The 16,861-nt window shown below is 49.7% G+C and overlaps 1 protein-coding gene and 1 pseudogene across 2 annotated transcripts in view; both read right to left on the bottom strand.

The window, feature by feature from the left end:
• The window catches only part of GRIP1 (glutamate receptor interacting protein 1), an 871,453-nt gene that overhangs the window by 747,434 nt on the left and 107,158 nt on the right, over positions 1-16,861 (bottom strand). The gene's annotated exons all lie outside the window — the stretch shown is intronic.
• Positions 1,934-2,006, bottom strand: LOC134938224 (U2 spliceosomal RNA; annotated as a pseudogene).

Below are 16,861 nucleotides of genomic sequence, written 5' to 3'. Positions count from 1 at the left end.
ATACCAACCAGCAAATAACTAAATGATGAAGGATTTTCATGATATAGTTTTTTTTTCCGTTTCATACTCATTTCACGGGGTATGACTGTTTTATTCTAACTTATAAAATGTCCATGACTTTATCACCTGTGGAATGACGGTCCTGCCACCGTGCTGTGTGAAAACACAAATTGTAGCACTGCGCAGCTGTGGGTGGAGCTATGGCGATGCACATCCCGGCATTATGCTTGCCCCACGTTTGGCACTGGAGTTCGCTGAATGCATACTCGCATAAATATACAGTAACTAAGTAATTCAGGATGCCTGAAGCTACAGTCACTACATATATGACTCTGAATCAGCCGCTTAGTGTGGATTTGACCATGTTTATGTGAATTTAATGTGGGTCTGGGTGCTTTTGTAGTAATTTCATTTGTATTCTGGGAAGATCCAGATGTGTGTGAATTTAATGTGTATCTGCCTGTTTAGTGTGTATTCAGCTCTTACCAGCTTACAGTTATTGCTGGGTGTTCATTTGAAAATTAGGTTACATATAACAATGATAAAGTTCCATTTCTTTCTTCTTCTTTTTTTTTTACAGAATATGAGCTAACTTTAGAGTTTGGGGCATCCTTTAGTGGGCTGCACCTTGATTCCCCTGCAATAATAAGCCCATCCACACTGTCAATTAGATCAGATATTCAGTCCATCACAAAGCTAAGCACCAAAGGAATATTGAGAAAACCTAACAATCAATCAAGATTTACTGAAGGGATTTCCAAAGAGTTAATTAGGATTCCTTTTTATGGGACTGACCAAACATATAAATAAAGAAATAGATCAATCAATCAATACATAAAGGGCTAACTTATAAAAGATATCTCCATAAAAGCTCTGAGAATGTTAGCAATATATAAAATAGTCAAAATAAATGTTAAAACAATATGAAGAATGAATTAAATAGTTAGTGTTGTCTTGTAGAAGAATGATAATGACGGTAACTGATGCAAAAGGAGGTATTTCCAGCGACCCTGGAGCAATCCTCACCGCAACCATTCACTTTCCTGGTAATGTATGATTGCCATCACCTGTGGTTTTTTTGGGGGTTTTTTCTTACTTGAAGCCCGAGGTGCGGTGCTCCATCACCCAGTGTCTGTGCCAAACGTGCTGGGGGCATAGGTACTTGGACCCTCTCCCAAAGTAGAAGGACCCCGTTACTCCCCTACCCCTCAGAGCCAAAAGGCCTACTGAGGGGAAAAAGGGACTGTGGGTCCCCCCTTGCCGAAGCGCAGAGGGACCCTCGTGTGTCCCCAGGGTTGGCCGAAGCTTCCCCCTGGGGACCGAAAACTGCGTCTGGTCCTCCCCCCGTGGAGAGGACCTCAGCAACGTAGGAGAGTGGGTGGCCCATAAGGGTCTCACCTAAACCCCAAACGAAAAACGTGTACGTGACAAACGAAACGAGAATAAGTGCTGTGCTTTTTCAATCAAAAAAAACAAATAATAAATAAGCCCCAGCCAAAAGGCCGGAGAGGGGGTATAAAAAATTGTCCTTGCCCTAGCCCAAAGGCCAGGGCAAAGGATAAAGTGCGCCAGAAGTTGGGTTAGTGACAGTGCTCGTGCCATTAAAGTGCAAGGCGCCCGCACCAGTGCAAATTAAGGCACCCCCAGGTCGCCCTAGGGGCACGTGTCACCTCGAGCTTCGAGCCGCTCCCCGTCTCTCAGCCAGACCAAGTTTCATACCCGCTCAGCCAGGGTCAACCCCCAGTACGAGAGTGGATACTAGACCAGGCTGTTCCTAAACAACGTAAGGGTCCCATAAGCCCATACGAGGTAGGAATACTCAGCCCAGTTTTTCTCCACTCTCAAACCAGGAGCCTTGCCACACCCCAGCCTGGTACTCCACAAGGTGTTTCTCCATTCCACATCTAGGAACCTCTCACGCTCCTAGTGTAAGAACAGGTACTCCACCCTGTGTTTCCCTCGAGCAGGTACTACACTTGATCTTAGCCAAAAGGCCGAGAAGCGATCTAGTTAATTGATAAGAAAGGTGTTTCACCACAGGTGATGGCAATAATACATTACCAGGAAAGTCCAGGAACAGAGCATTTTCTCCCTCATGGAGAGAGAGGGTCAGGTAGGCAAGTATGCATTGATGATTGCATGTACAGCTATTGGCCAAACAGATTCACAAGATGGCTCCTAAAGGATGAAATCATACACACACTGATGTGGAAGCATTTGATGAAGATACATTTTAACAAACTGTGTATGGTGATCAGTCCCCTATATACAGGCAGCTATAATGCACAGCAACTAAGCTACTAGTATAAATAACACAATGACAACATTGAATGAAGGGATTGGTATTTATAAAGGTAGACAGCAAGGGAAATTACATCACAACCAATTATTAAGTGCAAGTTGTGGTCTGTGTAGTGTTTATCATTAACTGTATTAATGTGCACACAGTGATACCTCTGGGAAAGTGCCCTGGTTTCACATGCTGGTGTCTTGGTTACTGAAAAGCATCAGGTGATATCAGTACACACACACTGGATAAATTATGCTCCATTAACTTGTCCAGGCATCATTTGTTTTCCTTAACATCAATACACATATGTTCTCTTCAGATAACAACATTCACTGTTGCAAGGAATAAGACAGCACAGGTGGATAGTATTTACCATGTTTTTCAGTACCACTGAATAATGAACATTGCAATTAGAATGGATATCATTGAAGTTAAGGTACAAACAACCACAAATACACATATTATATAGGTCCTACTGAAGTCTTCTAAATAAAGCACAGTGTGTACTGTATGTCTCTTTGTATTGCAATGCTAGCAAACTATCACCACATTCTTCATGGAAATGAAAAAGAGATTTTACAGTGAACAGACTGCAGTCTCTAGTCACTAATAATTCTGCAGATTATTTGGTTCTATTACTGTCATATACGAATACTGGTACTATTTAGGATGATCCTCTACACTCACAGAAGTGCCAAATTAGTCCTACAAAAGGAATCGTTTTTATAGCCTGTAATCTGTATAATGTTATCTATTAACAACGCTTTTACATATGCAGAAAGCTACACCTACTTAGCCCATATACCAATTAAATTAATAAGTGTGTAGCATGTTTAATAATAAATAATAATTTATAATTATTTTATTGCAGATTAGAATTGCCAAAGTCTTACTTTTTTCAGAAAGCGAAGCATTGATTGCACTGCATGAACAGATGGAATGATGGGATGCCAGCTGTCAGTATACCGACAGCTGTATCCAGTCTGCTGGAATCCCAGCAAAAAGTCAGCTCGCCACACTTCGGGACTGGTAGGTCTCTTTGCTCGCAACATGTTCTATTCCCACTCAGTTGGTGGCGTGGACCCACCAAGCGAGTGGGTACACCGGGTGGATGTCAGGATTTCGTATGTCGGTATGTCGCCGGCTGTTGGGATCTACAACCTCCTCTCCCTTCATACTCCCTCCCGCCCACTACGGTCGACCAATGACCGTCGCCTCTACACCGCCCTGGTCACTGCTTACCATGCTCGAGTTCAAGACTATGCCCGTGCTGCACCCCTTCAGTGGAACGCACTCCCCCGCTCCATTAGACTCTACCCAACCTTGCAAAGCTTCAAACGGCACTGAAAACCCATCTATTCATCAAAGCATACCCTCCCGACGCATAACCTAGTCCTGAGGCTGCTCCTCCATCCCCCTGCCTCATGCCTTGAACATCTCTGCTTTGCGTACATACTGCCATCAGGCTACCTCCCGCTTGCTTGCACCTTATGTCATCTGTCTGTCGCCCCTTCCCACTAGATTGTTAGCTCTTTAGAGCAGGGCCCTCTTTCCTCTTGTTGTCTAAGCCCTCTTCTCGACACATTTCACTCGCAGCTCTCCCCTACTCAGCGACCATCTTTTCCCACTTTTTCTCCTGCTGGTAAAAGGCTCATCTTCATCTATGGCCACCAGCCCCTAGTAGTACGATGATCACTCCCTCACTACTTACATCTTAGCTGTATTATGTCTTGAGAATTGTGGTCTCTTTGTTACCTGTACTCTATTTCTGTTATTTATTTACTGTAATGCTAAGTTTGGTCTACCTGTACTGTCCTTTGTACGGCGCTGCGAAACACTTGTGGTGCCTTATAAATAAAATGTAATAATAATAATAATTCCGGTGTCGGTCTCCTAAATGCCAGGATCTCGACTGCCAGCATTTTAACTGCATACTGAACAGATACCTACTAGTTATTATATGGCAGTGATCCTCAAAGCACCCCAACAGTCTAGGTTTTAAGGCTATCCATGCTTGGGCACAGTTGCCTTAATCAGTACCTCAATCAGTTTGATTAAACCATCTGTGCACAAGCAGGAATATCCCAAAAACTGGACTGTTGGGATGCCTTGAGGACTGCATTTGGGAATCATTGTTACATGGGATTGTTTATTATAACTGCATATCTTTAACAATGTGTTTTTATACCCCCCAAAAACTCATGTTTAAGAACATGTTAAACTAATTTGAAAGCCAAAGCTACTTCCACACAGGCTTTTAAGAAAAGGCCCTTAGGCAGATGTAAAAGTACTTTAGTATTAAGAGCACACTATGCATCAAGTTTGCTACATCAATAGAAAAAAAACAAAAAACAAAAAAAACATTATTTGCAACATGTGAACGTCACATCATTGAGCAAATACAAACAAGTAGTGTTGGAGAAATCCTGGTAGCAAATTTAAAGGCGGTAAGGGGATGTTATGTCGGATGGTTTTTAAGAAATTTCAGGTTCTGTGATCTCTACAATACCATCCAATCACAATATTGTGACACTCAGTGGGGGGTATTCAATTGTTTGAAAAGTTAGTTGTGTGTCGGTTTGATCCTATCTAATAGACAGGAAAAAATAGACACCCAACCGACTTTTCAAACATTTGAATTCCCCCCAATATGTCTTGTCCAGTTCTTGGCTTCATGTAAAGTGGAGGATTCATGAAGAGGGAACCACAGCTTTACCATTACTCAGCTAACTCCCAAACACATGGATCCTATATACCAGCACTTCCCACCCCATTCCTACCAATGGAACTCCATGTTGGCACCACATGCAGCCCCTTCCCTGGCCAGAGGTCAAGAGAGTCTTTGTGGAGGCGGGAGAAATGGGAAAAACAGGGTGAGACAAGAAGACGGAAGACCATGGGGGAGACAGAAGGAAAGGAGGAAGGAAAGGAGGAGGTGATAAAATAGGGTGAGATGAGAGAAAAGAGGGAATATCATGGGGAAGACAGGGAGAGAACAGTGGGAGAGTAGGGTAAGAGAGAGGGGAAAAACTCTGCACAATAGCTAGAGACCCAGTGAATGAAGGGTCCACAATACTAGTTTAATATAACCATATATTTATCAGTAGCCAGTAATGAAACAAGAAGAACAGCATATCTGGCAGCAGCATTAGCAGTGAAGCTGGCTGTCAGAAAAAGGTATTTCCTCAATTAAACAGACATAATTCCTTTCATATTAAATGCCACATTTAGCTCAGTGTCTAAATTGTCAGATTAACAAATGTCATTGCAATTACATTTAATAATAAGAATTTACTCACCGGTAATTCTATTTCTCGTAGTCCGTAGTGGATGCTGGGAACTCCGTAAGGACCATGGGGAATAGACGGCTCCGCAGGAGACTGGGCACATCTAAAGAAAGAATTAGGACTATCTGGTGTGCACTGGCTCCTCCCCCTATGACCCTCCTCCAAGCCTCAGTTAGGACACTGTGCCCGGAAGAGCTGACACAATAAGGAAGGATTTTGAATCCCGGGTAAGACACATACCAGCCACACCAATCACACCGTATAACTCGTGATAGGAACCCCGGTTAACAGTATGATAACAAAAGGAGCCTCTGAACAAATGGCTCGCAATAACCCGATTTGTGTAACAATAACTATTTACAAGTATTGCAGACAATCCGCACTTGGGATGGGCGCCCAGCATCCACTACGGACTACGAGAAATAGAATTACCGGTGAGTAAATTCTTATTTTCTCTGACGTCCTAGTGGATGCTGGGAACTCCGTAAGGACCATGGGGATTATACCAAAGCTCCCAAACGGGCGGGAGAGTGCGGACGACTCTGCAACACCGAATGAGAGAACTCCAGGTCCTCCTCAGCCAGGGTATCAAATTTGTAGAATTTTGCAAACGTGTTTGCCCCTGACCAAGTAGCAGCTCGGCAAAGTTGTAAAGCCGAGACCCCTCGGGCAGCCGCCCAAGATGAGCCCACCTTCCTCGTGGAATGGGCTTTTACAGATTTAGGCTGCGGTAGTCCTACCGCAGAATGCGCCAGCTGAATAGTGCTACAAATCCAGCGCGCAATAGTCTGCTTAGAAGCAGGAGCACCCAGTTTGTTGGGTGCATACAGGATAAACAGCGAGTCAGTTTTCCCGACTCCAGCCGTCCTGGAAACATACATTTTCAGGGCCCTGACTACGTCCAGTAACTTGGAATCCTCCACGTTCCCAGTAGCCGCAGGCACCACAATAGGCTGGTTCAAGTGAAACGCTGATACCACCTTCGGGAGAAACTGAGGACGAGTCCTCAATTCTGCCCTATCCATATGCAAAATCAGATAAGGGCTTTTATAGGACAAAGCCGCCAAGTCTGACACACGCCTGGCCGAAGTCAGGGCCAACAGCATGACCACTTTCCACGTGAGATATTTCAAATCCACAGTCTTAAGTGGTTCAAACCAATGTGATTTCAGGAACTCCAAAACCACATTGAGATCCCAAGGTGCCACTGGGGGCACAAAAGGAGGCTGAATATGCAGAACTCCCTTGACAAAAGTCTGAACTTCAGGGAGGGAAGCCAGTTCTTTCTGGAAGAAAATCGACAGGGCCGAAATCTGGACCTTAATGGACCCCAATTTGAGGCCCAACGTCACCCCTGTTTGCAGGAAATGCAGGAATCGACCCAGTTGAAATTCCTCCGTTGGGGCCTTCCTGGCCTCACACCAAGCAACATATTTTCGCCAAATGCGGTGATAATGGTTTGCGGTGACATCCTTCCTGGCTTTGATCATGGTAGGAATGACTTCCTCCGGAATACCCTTTTCCTTCAGGATCCGGTGTTCAACCGCCATGCCGTCAAACGCAGCCGCGGTAAGTCTTGGAACAGACAGGGCCCCTGCTGCAGCAGGTCCTGTCTGAGCGGCAGAGGCCAAGGGTCTTCTGAAAGCATCTCTTGAAGTCCCGGGTACCAAGCTCTTCTTGGCCAATCCGGAACCACGAGTATAGTTTTCACTCCTCGCCTTCGTATTATTCTCAGTACCTTGGCAATGAGAGGCAGAGGAGGAAACACATAAACCGACTGGTACACCCACGGTATTACTAGAGCGTCCACAGCGATCGCCTGAGGGTCCCTTGACCTGGCGCAATCTTTTTAGCTTTTTGTTGAGGCGGGACGCCATCATGTCCACCTGTGGTCTTTCCCACCGGTTTACCAGCATTTGGAAGACTTCTGGATGAAGTCCCCATTCTCCCGGGTGGAGGTCGTGCCTGCTGAGGAAGTCTGCTTCCCAGTTGTCCACTCCCGGAATGAACACTGCTGTCAGTGCTAACACATGATTTTCCGCCCATCGGAGAATCCTTGTGGCTTCTGCCATTGCCCTCCTGCTTCTTGTGCCGCGCTGTCTGTTTACATGGGCGACCGCCGTGATGTTGTCTGATTGGATCAGTACCGACTGGTTCTGAAGCAGGGGCCTTGCTTGGCTTAGGGCATTGTAGATGGCCCTTAGCTCCAGAATATTTATGTGAAGCGAAATCTCCTGATCTGACCACAGTCCTTGGAAATTTCTTCCCTGTGTGACTGCCCCCCAGCCCCGAAGGCTGGCATCCGTGGTCACCAGGACCCAGTCCTGTATTCCGAATCTGCGGCCCTCTAGTAGATGAGCCCTCTGCAGCCACCACAGCAGCAACACCCTGGTCCTTGCAGACAGGGTTATCCGCTGTTGCATCTGGAGATGGGACCCGGACCATTTGTCCAACAGGTCCCACTGGAAAGTCCTTGCGTGGAACCTTCCGAATAGAATTGCTTCGTACGAAGCTACCATTTTTCCCAGGACTCGTGTGCATTGATGTACCGACACCTGTCCCGGTTTTAGGAGGTCTCTGACTAGAGATGACAACTCCTCGGCTTTTTCCACTGGAAGAAACACTTTTTTCTGGTCTGTGTCCAGAATCATTCCCAGGAACAGAAGACGTGTCGTCGGGACCAGCTGTGACTTTGGAATATTGAGAATCCAGCCGTGCTGTTGTAGCACTTCCCGAGAAAGTGCTACCCCCCCACTACCAACTGTTCTTTGGACCTCGCCTTTATCAGGAGATCGTCCAAGTACGGGATAATTAAAACTCCCTTCTTGCGAAGGAGTATCATCATTTCGGCCATTACCTTGGTAAAGACCCTCGGTGCCGTGGATAACCCAAACGGCAGCGTCTGGAACTGATAGTGACAGTCCTGTACCACAAATCTGAGGTACTCCTGGTGAGGGGGGTAAATGGGGACATGTAGGTACGCATCCTTGATGTCCAGGGAGACCATGTAATCCCCCTCGTCCAGGCTCGCAATAACCGCCCTGAGCGATTCCATCTTGAACTTGAACCTTTTGATATAAGTGTTCAAGGCTTTTAAATTTAAGATGGGTCTCACCGAACCGTCCGGTTTCGGTACCACAAACATTGTGGAATAGTAACCCTTTCCTTGCTGAAGGAGGGGTACCATGACAATCACTTGCTGTGAATACAGTTTTTGGATAGCCACCAACACTGCCTCCCTGGCAGAGGGAGTTGCTGGTAAGGCAGATTTTAGAAAACGGCGGGGGGGGGGGGGGGGGGGGGGAAGGGGGGGGGACGTCTCGAATTCCAGCCTTTACCCCTGAGATACTACTTGAAGGGTCCAGGGATCCACCTGTGAGAGAGCCCACTGTGTGCTGAAATTTCTGAGACGGGCCCCCACCGTACCCGGGTCCGCCTGTGAAGCCCCAGCGTCATGCTGTGGACTCACCGGACGCGGGGGAGGACTTTTGCTCTTGGGAACTGGCTGTATGCTGCAGCTTTTTCCCTCTACCTTTGCCTCTCGGCAGAAAGGACGCGCCTCGAGCCCTCTTGTGTTTTTGGGGCCGAAAGGACTGTACTTGATAATACGGTGCTTTCTTTTGCTGTGGGGTAGCTTGTGGCAAAAATGTCGATTTCCCAGCAGTAGCTGTGGAAACGAAGTCTGAAAGACCATCCCCAAACAGTTCCACCCCCTTATAGGGCAAAACCTCCATGTGCCGTTTTGAGTCGGCATCGCCAGCCCATTGCCGAGTCCATAATCCCCTTCTGGCGGCAATGGACATTGCACTTATTTTTGATGCCAGCCGGCAAATATCCCTCTGTGCATCACGCATGTATAAGACAGCGTCTTTTATATGCTCTACTGTCAGCAAAATATTGTCCCTATCCAGGGTATCAATATTATCCAACAGGGAATCTGACCACGCGGCAGCAGCACTGCACATCCATGCTGATGCAATTGCTGGTCGCAATATAATGCCCGTGTGTGTATATATAGCTTTTAGGGTAGCTTCCTGCCCTCTATCGGCAGGATCCTTTAGGGCGGCCGTATCCGGAGACGGTAGTGCCACCTGTTTTGATAAACGTGTAAGCGCTTTATCTACCCTAGGGGATGTTTCCCAACGTGACCTATCCTCTGGCGGGAAAGGGTACGCTGCCAATAACCGTTTAGAAATGATCAATTTCTTATCGGGGGAAGTCCAGGCTTCCGCACACACCTCATTTAATTCCTCAGATGCAGGAAAAACTACTGGGAGTTTTTTCTCACCGAACATAATACCCTTTTTTGTGGTACCTGGGGTACTATCAGAAATGTGTAATACATTTTTCATTGCCTCAATCATGTAACGGGTGGACCTATTGGAGGGTACATTAGTCTCATCGTCGTCGACACTGGAGTCGGTATCCGTGTCAACATCTGTGTCTGCCATCTGAGGTAGCGGGCGTTTTAAAGCCCCTGATGACATTTGAGACGCTGGAACAGTCACAAGCTGAGTAGCCGGCTGTCTATGTCGTCAAACCTTTTATGTAAGGAGCTGACACTGTCACGTAATTCCTTCCATAAGTCCATCCACACAGGTGTCGACCCTTCAGGGGGTGACAACACACTTACAGGCATTTGCTCTGCCTCCACATCATTTTCCTCATCATACATGTCGACACAGCGGTACCGACACACAGCACACACACAGGGAATGCTCTGACAGAGGACAGGACCCCACAAAGCCCTTTGGGGAGACAGAGGGAGAGTATGCCAGCACACACCAGAGCGCTATATACCACAGGGATATCACCTATAAAGTGTGTTTTCCCCTTATAGCTGCATATATATTATACTGCGCCTAAATTTGTGCCCCCCCCTCTCTTTTTTACCCTTTCTGTAGTGCAGGACTGCAGGGGAGAGCCAGGGAGCGATCCTTCCAGCGGAGCTGTGAGGGAAAATGGCGCCAGTGTGCGGAGGGAGATGGCTCCGCCCCTTTTTCGGCGGGCTTTCTCCCGCAATTTTAAGATTTCTGGCAGGGGTTAATATACACCTATATAGCCTCTGGGGCTATATATGGTGTCAGTTTGCCAGCCAAGGTGTTATTTATTGCTGCTCAGGGCGCCCCCCCCCCCCCCCCCCAGCACCCTGCACCCATCAGTGACCGCAGTGTGTGGTGTGCATGAGGAGCAATGGTGCACAGCTGCAGTGCTGTGCGCTACCTTGGAGAAGACAGAAGTCTTCAGCCGCCGATTTTCCGGACATTCTTGCTTCTGGCTCTGTAAGGGGGACGGCGGCGCGGCTCCGGGAACGGACGACGAGGTCGGGTCCTGTGTGCGATCCCTCTGGAGCTAATGGTGTCCAGTAGCCTAAGAAGCCCAAGCTACCACCACTTAGGTAGGTTCGCTTCTTCTCCCCTTAGTCCCTCGGTGCAGTGAGCCTGTTGCCAGCAGGTCTCACTGTAAAATAAAAAACCTAAATTATACTTTCTTTCTAGGAGCTCAGGAGAGCCCCTAGTGTGCATCCAGCTCAGCCGGGCACAGAAATCTAACTGAGGCTTGGAGGAGGGTCATAGGGGGAGGAGCCAGTGCACACCAGATAGTCCTAATTCTTTCTTTAGATGTGCCCAGTCTCCTGCGGAGCCGTCTATTCCCCATGGTCCTTATGGAGTTCCCAGCATCCACTAGGACGTCAGAGAAAAGGTATTACGCTACTGCTACTGGAACTATCTTAAGGCTTACTACTTATACACAGGAAATGCAGTAACTATGGTAAATTATATAATTTTTATGTGTAATCGCCACAAAACTGCAGCACATTAAAAAAAAAAAAAAAAAAAAAACGATAAAGGTGGTGACGGTCCTCTGTAGCCTATGTAAGAAGGCCCTGCATGGGGGAACTTACAGTATGGACAGAGGGAGAGGGCAACGGTGAGAAGACAGGAACTTGCAGGTCACAAAACAGGCATGGGACTGGAGCCTGTAAAAATAGGATTTTAATACATACCGGTAAATCCTTTTCTCTTAGTCCGTAGAGGATGCTGGGGACTCCAAAAGGACCATGGGGTATAGACGGGATCCGCAGGAGACATGGGCACACTATAAGACTTTGAATGGGTGTGAACTGGCTCCTCCCTCTATGCCCCTCCTCCAGACCTCAGTTATAGGAACTGTGCCCAGAGGAGACGGACATTTCGAGGAAAAGGATTTTGTTAAACTAAGGGTGAGATACATACCAGCTCACACCACACCACACCGTACAACATGGCATTTAACTAAACCCAGTTAACAGTGTGAACCAAAACAAATCAGCAACAGTCTGACCCTTACCAACACAACCTTTGCGTAACACAAGCAATAACTATATACAATTACTGCAGATAGAGTCCGCACTGGGACGGGCGCCCAGCATCCTCTACGGACTAAGAGAAAAGGATTTACCGGTAGGTATTAAAATCCTATTTTCTCCTTCGTCCTAGAGGATGCTGGGGACTCCAAAAGGACCATGGAGTTTATACCAAAGCTCCAAACCGGGCGGGAGAGTGCGGATGACTCTGCAGCACCGACTGAGCAAACATGAGGTCCTCATCAGCCAGGGTATCAAACTTGTAGAACTTTGCAAAAGTCTTTGACCCCGACCAAGTAGCTGCTCGGCAAAGCGAGTAATGCCGACACGCCTCGGGCAGCCGCCCAAGATGAGCCCACCTTCCTAGTGGAATGGGCCTTCACCAATTTCGGTAACAGAAATCCAGCCGTAGAATGAGCCTGCTGAATCGTATTACAGATCCAGCGTGCAATAGTCTGCTTAGAAGCAGGAGCGCCAACCTTGTTGGCCGCATACAGGACAAACAGCGCCTCTGTTTTTCCTCACCCGAGCCTTTCTGGCTACATAAATTTTCAAAGCCCTGACCACATCTAGAGACTTTGAATCAGCCAAGGCTTCCGTAGCCACAGGCACCACAATAGGTTGGTTCATGTGAAACGAAGAAACCACCTTTGGTAGAAATTGTTGACGAGTTCTCAACTCCGCTCTATCCTCATGGAAAATCAGATAGGGGCTTTTGTGAGACAAAGCCGCCAATTCGGACACCCGCCTTGCGGATGCCAAGGCCAATAGCAGGACCGCTTTCCAAGTGAGAAATTTCAACTCAACCTTTTGTAAAGGTTCAAACCAATGTGACGTAAGGAACTCTAACACCACGTTAAGGTGCCACTGGGGGCACAAATGGAGGTTGGATGTATAGTACGCCCATCACGAAAGTCTGCACTTCTGGAAGTGAGGCTAATTCCCTTTGAAAGAAAATTGATAAGGCCGAAACCTGCACTTTAATGGAGCCTAACTTCAGGCCCGCATCCACACCTGCTTGCAAAAAGTGGAGAAAACGCCCCAGCTGAAATTCTTCCGTAGGAGCCTGCTTGGATTCACACCAAGACACATATTTTCTCCAAATACGGTGATAATGCTTCGCCGTTACCTCCTTTCTAGCTTTAAGTAGAGTGGGGATGACTTCCCCGGGAATACCCTTCCTAGCTAGGATTTGGCGTTCAACCGCCATGCCGTCAAACGCAACCGCGGTAAGTCCTGGAACACGCACGGCCCTTGCTGTAACAGATCCTCTCTTAGAGGAAGAGGCCAGGGATCTCCGGTGAGTAATTCCTGAAGATCCGGATACCAGGCCCTCCATGGCCAATCTGGAACAACGAGTATCGCCGGAACCCTTGTTCTTCTTATGATCTTTATCACCTTTGGAATGAGTGGCAGTGGAGGGAACACATAGACCGACCAAAACACCCACGGCGTCACTAGTGCGTCCACTGCTATTGCTTGAGGGTCCCTTCACCTGGAACAATATGTCTGAAGCTTCTTGTTGAGGCGAGACGCCATCATGTCTATTTGAGGAAGTCCCCAACGACTTGTCACTTCTGCAAAGACCTCTTGATGAAGTCTGCTTCCCAGTTGTCCACTCCTGGAATGAAGACCGCTGACAGAGCGCTTGCATGTTTTTCCGCCCAGCGAAGAATCTTGATGGCCTCCGCCATCGCCGCTCTGCGTTCCGCCCTGGCGGTTTATGTGCGCCACGGCTGTGATGTTGTCCGACTGAATCAGGACGGGTAGGCCGCGAAGAAGCTGTTCCGTCTGCCGCAGGCCGTTGTAGATGGCTTGACCATTTTCCCTGGAAATTTTGTCCCTGTGTGACTGCTCCCCAACCTCGGAGACTCGCGTCCGCGGTCACCAGAATCCAATCTTGGATGCCGAACCCGCGACCCTCTAGAAGGTGAGAACTTTGGAGCCACCACAGGAGAGAAACCCTGGCCCCGGGGGACAGACTTATCTTCCGGTGCATCTGCAGATGGGACCCTGACCACTTGTCCAGCAGGTCTCACTGAAACGTTCTTGCATGGAACCTGCCAAACGGAATGGCCTCGTAGGCCACCACCATTTTCCCCAGCACTCGAGTGCAGTGATGAATCGACACTCTTGGCAATTTCAGAAGTTCCTTGACCATGTTCTGGATTTCCTGAGCTTTTTCCAACGGGAGGAAGATCCTCTGCAGTTCGGTGTCCAGAATCATACCCAAAAAGGACAGCCGAGTTGTCGGAATCAACTGCGACTTTGGTAAATTTAGGAGCCAGCCATACTGTTGCAGCACCTGCAAGGAGAGCGCAACGTTTTTTTAGTAACGGCTCCTGTGATCTCATCTTTATCAGGAGATCGTCCAAGTACGGGATAATTGTGACCCCTTGCTTGTGTGAGAGGTGCGGGCCTGCGGTGCGTGTGGTGGTGCCTGCTGTCGTGCAGGTGTAGACTCTGTACTCACCAGGCGCCGCTCTCTCTCACCTTCAGGTACCGGAACCTTCAACGGACCTGGAATTCTTCAGTCGGATCCGGACGCGGCGATTCCCTCTCGGAGCTGACCGACGACCTAGCTGAGGAGAGAAGGGTTTACATCAAAGGGGGTATCGACCCTGCTTCCGGTGGAACAGGGGATACCCCAGGGGTGGCCGCGACCTTCACCGGTTGGGCGAATGGTCATCACCGGCACAAAGCCTCAGCCACCCAGATTTCACACACTCGCGCTTTCGCACATAGTGTGATGAAAAGGGATTCTCACGTCCGTGAGCAATCCTAACTCCGGCGCTCGGGGACAAACAAGGGACAGACGTACACGGATGCTACTCACCGTCACGAGTCTTGCACTCCGATCTTCTCCACTTACAGGTCCCTGTAAGGAGGCAAAGAGAAACAGCCGTGCAGGGCCTAACTCTGACCTAGTGTCACACCCTATACTAACTACAACAACAGAGCCCTCAAACTAGCTCTGTGGGTGTGGTGCAACATAACTAGCACAAACCTCATAACAGCAATTTGCCCTGCACGGTAACAACATATATCACACTATCGGAGTTACAACATAAAACGGTGCTGTCCCTTTGTCTACCCGACTCAGAACACCCAGTAGTGGGGACCGCACAGCTCACCCACCTACCGTACTCTCAGGGTGGCCTGAGCCTAACGCCCAGTGCCACCTTTACTCACCTCGGGGAAAACACTGCTTCGATGGGCCTAGCGCCCCCTAACTGCACACAGGCCGGAGGCCTGACTTTGCCCACGGGCCTAGCGCCCGCCTACCTTGCTGCCCGTTGGGTGACCTGGGCCTTGTGCCCAAGGTCACCTTAATGTATCCCTAATTGGCCACAATTACACTAGGGCCTACTGCCCTCTAACGTCCCCACAGGCCTAATGCCTGAACTGCCCCCGGGCCTAGTGCCCGCCTACTGCGGCGCTTTGAGGTGGCTTGGACCTAATGCCCAAACCCCCTATCAATGTGGTCGGGTCTGGGTACTTGGGCCACGGGCCGGGTGGAACCCCGGCTGCACGTGGCCTTGGACCCAGAGAGCCGACCACGCTTGTGCCCACGGGCCGGGAGGGCCCGACTGAATGCCCACAGGCCGAGAGGGCCTGACTCTGCCCACGGGCCTAGTGCCCGAACACCCGGTGGTCTAGGGAGGAGAGAAGGGGGCACCTTAGAAGGGCCTACCTGCGGTGGAGAAGGCTGCAGTGGGGAACTGCACAGCTCAATTGCTTCCCACCACTGCAGCCTTCTCGGCCTGGATGCATTCTTCTGCCGCTGGCCCGTCCTGGCCAGCGGCGCCGCCGTCTCTTCGCCGCGTCCAGCCGCCGCTGGACATCTTCCCGGAGCCCGACGTCTTCCGGCCTCTTCAGCGGCCACCGGAGCTCTTCTTCCCACGGCCGTCGTCTTCTCCTCCGCGCCGGACTATCTTCTGCGCTCCTGCGCGCCGACGATCTCCGCTGCTCCCGCCCGTCTTCTTTCTTCGCGCTCTTCCGCGCGCGCGGTCCCTTCGGCTCCCGCCCGGCGTCTGACATCAGACGCCGGGGGCGGGGCCTATGACGCGGCGAGCGCCGATTGGCTCGCCGCGTCCCTCTCTGATTGGCTGCCGCTCCGGGAGCCGCGATTGGCTCCCGGAGGGCGCCAAGATTCAAAAGCCTCTGGTCCGGTGCAGGGAAAAGGGTAATCCCTGCACCGGACACCCGCCGCCACGCACCCAGCGCTGGGGACAGACAAGCTGCCCCAGCGCTGTCCCCAGCTAGGGACACCACCACAGATGTGCCCACAGGGCACATCTCTACATTTCCCCCCCCTTTTTCCTTTGTAGTCCCTACAAAGTTCCTCACGACGTCCATTGTCCGCGGGTCAGGGAATTCCGAGGTCCCTTCGGCGAGGTTGTGTTCGAGGGTCCAGCCCGGACAGGCTGTGACCCCACATCCTTCCACCTCCAGCTCCGGGTTCCTCTTACGTCCTGACCTCCATCGGCGGATCCTCTGGGGGAGTGGCATCTCCTCACGGTCGCTCGACGTTGGCCACCAAGGGGAATCTTCCACGGGGACAACAGTCACCCACTCTTGACCTCCGTTATCGTCTGTGGCTTTGTCCCTGTCTTCCGGGTGTGGTATCGACCACCACCCAACAGCGGAATCCTCCGGGGCATCCGTTTCCTCCCGGGCAACAGCCACCATATGTTGCATTTCCTCGTGGGGCATCTCCAAAGGTCCTGTGTCTTCCTCTGGAACGGGTCCTCCCACGGCATCACGATCCTGTCCCCGTACATCCGTCCATTTCGGCACTCCCGGCAGGTACTCTTGCTCCAGGACTATCTCCTCCTTTTCGCGGAGGGCATTCAACTGGGAGCATGACTCCACCCGATCCTGCCAGTCACTCTCGTCGGCGCTTCCGATGCCAGAGTCGTCCTCCATCTGTTCTGG

Source organism: Pseudophryne corroboree, chromosome 6 (genome assembly GCF_028390025.1).
Source record: "Pseudophryne corroboree isolate aPseCor3 chromosome 6, aPseCor3.hap2, whole genome shotgun sequence".
Classification (NCBI taxonomy): Eukaryota; Metazoa; Chordata; class Amphibia; order Anura; family Myobatrachidae; genus Pseudophryne; species Pseudophryne corroboree.
Note: the sequence above shows the minus strand (reverse complement) of the source record. Positions and strands in the feature narration are given on the sequence as shown.